Source organism: Gekko japonicus, unplaced genomic scaffold (assembly GCF_001447785.1).
Source record: "Gekko japonicus isolate JY-2015 unplaced genomic scaffold, Gekko_japonicus_V1.1 scaffold2249, whole genome shotgun sequence".
In the NCBI taxonomy this organism is placed as follows: Eukaryota; Metazoa; Chordata; class Lepidosauria; order Squamata; family Gekkonidae; genus Gekko; species Gekko japonicus.
The window spans coordinates 267,812-273,512 of record NW_015173741.1 but is presented as its reverse complement, the minus strand read 5'-3'; the positions used below and the strand labels follow the sequence as shown (position 1 = coordinate 273,512).

The 5,701-nt window shown below is 44.4% G+C and overlaps 1 pseudogene; it reads right to left on the bottom strand.

Moving 5' to 3' along the window:
• The window catches only part of LOC107120689, a 6,980-nt pseudogene extending 5,135 nt beyond the window's left edge, over window positions 1-1,845 (bottom strand).
• Window positions 1,846-5,701: the final 3,856 nt, after the last annotated feature.

The window sequence follows — 5,701 nt, the reverse complement described above, 5'->3', positions numbered from 1 at the left end:
TTTTGCTTGTTATTCTGTTTACCTTGTTTGTTGTCAAAACCCAGGGCTTTTTTGTAGCAGGAACTCCTTTGCATGTTAGGCCACACACCCCTAATGTAGCCAATCCTAATGAGTTTCTGCTATTGGGTGTGGCCTATTATGCTAATGAGTTCCTGCTGGGCGTGGTCAACTTGGGAGCCAGCCGGAACTCCGTTCCTGTGCGTTCCTGCCCCAAAATAGCCCTTTAGGCCACACCCCTAATGTAGCCAATCCTAATGAGTTTCTGCTGTTGGGTGTGGCCTATTATGCTAATGAGTTCCTGCTGGGCGTGGTCAACTTGGGAGCCAGCCGGAACTCCGTTCCTGTGCGTTCCTGCCCAAAAATAGCCCTGTCCAAAATAAACTACTAACAGTTATCTCCAGCAGCTTGGTTTGGAAAACAAGGACAAGGAAGAGACCCGGAGACTATAAGCAAGAATGGAGGTGCCCCTCGCCTCTCTGGCTTTCCCTCAGCAGCTTTCAACAAAGGCTAAAGGGAACACTTACCCAGCAAGGCCACATTCCCATAATTCTCCACCATGACCTCCCTGTACAGGGCCCGTTGGCTGGAATCAAGCATGCCCCACTCTTCCTCAGTGAAACACATGGCCACTTCCTCAAAAGTCACCAGCTTCTGGAAGAGAAAGTAAGAAGCGTGACTTCCCCTCAGCTTACCCCGGAGAGAGGGTGAAAATTTTCGCTGGATCAAGATATGACAGGAAGCCTGCAGGCTTCAGTGACAAGAGTGCTTCCCTTACATGCAGACAGTCCCAGGTTAAGTCACTGGCATCTCCAGTTAAGAAAGACAAGAACAGAAGAACATACATAAGGGAAGCCATGTTGGATCAGGCCAATGGCCCATCCGGTCCAACACTCTGTGTCACACGGTGGCCAAAACCCAGGGGCCACCAGGAGGTCCACCAGTGGAGCCAGACTCCAGTAACCATCCCACTGTGGCCTCCCCCCTGCAAGCACCTGGAATACCAAGATCTCAGACAAGTGATGATGGGAAGGACCTTTCCCTCTCTGAGACCCTGGAGAACAGCTGCCAGTTGGAGAAGACATTATTGTGCTAGAATGGACTGTCTGACTGACTGAGAATAAGGCATCTTCATCTATCCAAAGTATTTATTTATTTATGTACTTCGTTTATACCCCATCTTTCTCCCCCAGCATACACAGTGCTGTTTTGGCTTCCTTTCGAAACACATTTTGGCATGTTTTTACAAGGTGCATGTATGTACGTGTAGTATATTGATTTCGATCTTCGTAGTTTATTGTGTTATCTTTGTACATGACACCCATGTGTACTGGTTATAGGATATACATAGTGTGTGTAAAATGCCATCAAGTCACCGGTGACTTACAGCGATCCCACGAAGGGTGTTTTTTTGGGTAATTTTTTAAATTAAGTATTTAATTAAAAGAAAGAATAACAAATAACAGAGAAATAGCAGAACAAAGAGAGAAGAGAAAAAAACGATATAAAGAAAGAAGAAAAGGCTGTATAAAATAGAAGGCGGCTTCCGATTTCCTCTGCGACAAATATAAGTATGATTACAAAGTTTTCCCTTATTCTGTGGTTACAAAGAAAGGTTCTCTTTTTTCTATTATTTAAAATACCCTATTCGTCGATGCCACAAATCATCATTATAATTTATTTCATGCAAAAAAATCTATAAGGGGTTTCCAATCAGCAATAAACATACTTAGTGTCTTTCCTCTAACCAATGAAGCAAGTTTAGCCGTCACTCCAACTTCCAGCACCTTCACCAACCATCCCTCTATCGTTGGCAATGTTGAACACTGCCACTTTTGTCCGTATCATAATCTCACTGCCATTGTCATATGTAAGAACAAAGTTCCGTGACCTCTTTCCAGAGACCCCAAGGCAAGTGAGGAGCAGAGGTGGTTGGCCACTGACTTCCTCTGCAGAGTCTTCCCCGGTGGCCTCCCATTCAAGTCCCAACCCTGCTTAGCTTCCAAGATCGGGCTATACGATTCCACTGTACGTCCCAAGATACACATTAGACTTCTTAAATATGTGGTGGTGGAAAGTGCCTTCAAGTCACAACCAGCTTAGACCAACCCCATAAGGCTTTCAAGGTAATGGTGGTTTGCAACCGTGGACTTCCTTGGTGGTCACCTACCCAAGTACTAACCCGGGCCGACCCTGCTTAGCTTACGACAGTGATGGCGAACCTTTTAGAGACCGAGTGCCCAAACTGCGACCCAAAACCGACTTATTTACTGCAAAGTGCCAACACGGCAATTTAACTTGAATACTGAGGTTTTACTTTAGAAAAAACAACTCATACATTAACTTAAGATGATACAAACAAAGTAAGGAAAGCAATCCCAAATGCTTTAATTTACTTAAAATTATTTTGCAGAGAATCCGACACTTTAATAATGGTCTGGGCCTGGCTGGGGCGATGGCACGCGTGCCCACAGAGAGGGCTCTGAGTGCCACCTCTGGCACCCGTGCCATAGGTTCGCCACCACTGGCTTACAAGGTCTGATGACATCAGGTGAAACTGGGCCATCTAGGTCAGGAGTTTTTATATGTAGAGGGAAATATCTGAGAATTATTAAAGACATTTGAGAGAGAGAGAGAGAGAGAGAGAGAGAGAGAGAGAGAGAGAGAGAGAGATATTTTTCACTATTTTGCGTACATATCCAGGATTCAAACAAGTTCAAGTCAGCATTATTGAGAAAATCTCCCTCCCTTCTTCCCTCTCTTTCTAGAAATAACATTTCAATAACATTGAAAGGAGGGCATCAGACAGACCTCCAGGGGTACAGGATTCCACAATTGGGTCACTGTTTCCATTCTGTCATGAAGAGGATGTGATCCAGAATGCCTCAGTGTTGTTGGTCCAGTGCCTGTGTGAGAGAGACAAGGGTATACAGGAAAGATCTCCTAGACAAGGGTATAGGAAAGACCTCCTAGCCCTGGGTGTTGTTTTCCCCGTTAACCTTTTGTTTCCTTAAAAAAAAAAAAAGATGGCTTGCCATCATCTTCTTTATTTTCTTCATTTATATTGCACCTTTGGCTTACATCATTCTGTGTTTTATCCTCACAATAACCCTATGAGGAGGGTTAGGCTGATAATGTGTGACCTGCGCAAAGTCACCCTGTGCAAGGTCACCCAGCAAAAGCTTCCATGAAAGACTAGAGATTCGAACCTGGGTCTCTTCAATCCTAGTCCAACATTCCACCTTAGTGGTTTCTATAGTGGGCAGTACCACACCCTGGGGGCTGCAGGATTACTGGGGGGGGCACTAAGAGTCAAGGAGGAGGCGGGGGTACTGGAGGTGGGCCCCTTCAACCACGTTGTTCATTTATTTACAATTGATCAGGCAATGGCGCCAGGCTGGCAAACGGCAGTCCAAGTTTCTGCCTCTGCGTAGTGCCAAAATCTGGTGGAAACAATTAGAAATCCCCCCCCAATTTTTGAAAATCTAGTATAACGGGATCAAGTTCACCAGTTTTGTTGAACAAATGCAACTAAAAAGTTGGAATAAGATTCTTACTAAATGTACAATTAATTGTTACTGTTTTGAATTGTATTGTTGTTATCCTTGTGGGAGAATATGGAGAACAAGAGAAACTGTGAGAAAGTAACGCTTAATATATGTCTTTAAAGAATCATAGAAAAGTGAACAAAAATAATATACATAATCATAGAAAAATATATATTGACAGTGATCTCCGGAATGTCTTGCCATTTCGAAGGAAGATCTTCTTCTGAACAAAGATGTGGGACAAAAACTGTCTCTCAATAGTTCATATCCTCTGGTGACGTCTCACAATTATCAAAGATTTTCAATAATCATACCAGCTGTAATGTATAGTAGAACCTGCCAGTGACTTAAGCTGGTATGATTATTGAAAATCTTCTTTGATAACTGTGAGACGTCACCAGATGATATGAACTATTGAGAGACAGTTTTTGTCCCACATCTTTGTTCCGAAGATCTTTTTTCGAAACGGCAAGACATTCCGGAGATCACCGTCAATATATATTTTTCTATTATTATGTATACTGTTTTGTTCACTTTTCTATGATTCTTTAAAGACATATATTAAGCGTCACTTTCTCACAGTTTTTCTTGTTCTCCGTATTATCTCATTACTGTGCCAATCAATTGTTATTATACCTATCCTTGTGGGAGAGCCAGCGTGGTGTACTGGTTAAAGTGTCAGACACTCTGCCATGAAAGCTCGCTGGGTGACCTTGGGCCAGTCACACATTCTCAGCCTAACCTATCTCACAGGGCTGTTGTGCAAGTAAAATGAAAAATGAATGAGGAGCAGAATCCCAAATGGATGATATTCCTGTAGGTGGGGGGATGAGGGAACTATCTTTGGATGATCTCCTATGTAAAATAAAATACTCCTTGATTTAAAAAAAAAAACCCTTAGTATAACAAGAAGAAGAAGAGATTGGATTTATAGCCCGCCCTCCATTACCCAAAGGTGTCTCAGAGCAGCTTACAAACTCCTTTCCCTTCCCCTCCCCACAACAGACACCCTGGCAGTGTTCCCTCTAAGGTGAGTTAGTGTGAGCTGGCTCACAGTTTTTTAGCCTCTGGCTCAGACGTTTTTGTCTTCGCTCAGTCAGGATGGCTCCAGAGCAAACTAATTTGTGCAGCAGCCAGATCGCTCACTCACAACTTTATGCCAGGAGCTCACAAAGTAGAATTTTTGCTCACAAGACTCCACAGCTTAGAGGGAACATTCCCCAAAGCCCAAAGTGGCAGAGTCTAACTTTCCACCTCAGGACTCTACCTTCTCATTCTGAGGAAGGTATAGGCCAGGGCTGAAATTTTGGCCTAGAAATTTCAAATCGCACCATAATTCATAGACTCACAGAATCACAGAGTTGGAAGGGACTCCCAGGGTCATCTAGTCCAAACCCCTGCTTTATTTATTTATTTATTGGATTTATACCCCGTCCTCCCCGCAGAAGCAGGAAATTCACAAATACATCTCCCGTCCACACCCCCAGTGACCCCCTGCTCCATGCCCAGAAAGGGAGGGGGGGAGAGACACTCCAGGATCCCTGTCTAAACTGGCCTAGAGAACAATTGCTTCCTGACCCCAAAGTGGCGATCAGCATTTCCCTGGGTGTGTAAGAAAGGGCCACGAGAACTAAGCACTGAGGCAACCCTGCCTGCCGTCCCTTTTCGTGATCTTATTGGAGCATTTCAAATCCTTACCCAGTGAGATATCGTCTCCCTCAAGCTCTTGCGGGATCTCCTCAATCAGCTGGTCCTCTGAGACAGTCTTCTTGGGAGGGAAAAAAGATCATTTGCATTTACAAATGGCTGTTGCATGTGAAACCAATTCCTTGAAGGGAGGAGGGACAACATAAGAAGAGGAACGGCACATAACGAATACCACTCCCTAGACACCCAAAGCTCCCTCTAAGCTGTGGAGTCTTGTGAGCAAAAATTCTACATTGTGAGCTACTTGGCATTAAAGTTGTGAGCGAGCGATTTGGCCGCCGCATCAATTAGTTTGCTCCGGAGCCATCCCTTCCTGAGCAAAGGCAAAACTCCGTGAGCTGAAGGCTAAAAAACTGTGAGCTAGCTCACACTGACTCAACTTAGAGGGAACCTTGCCCATAACCCCTATGAAACAGCTCTGCTCAATCGAGGGAGCCAGGCAGGGAAGG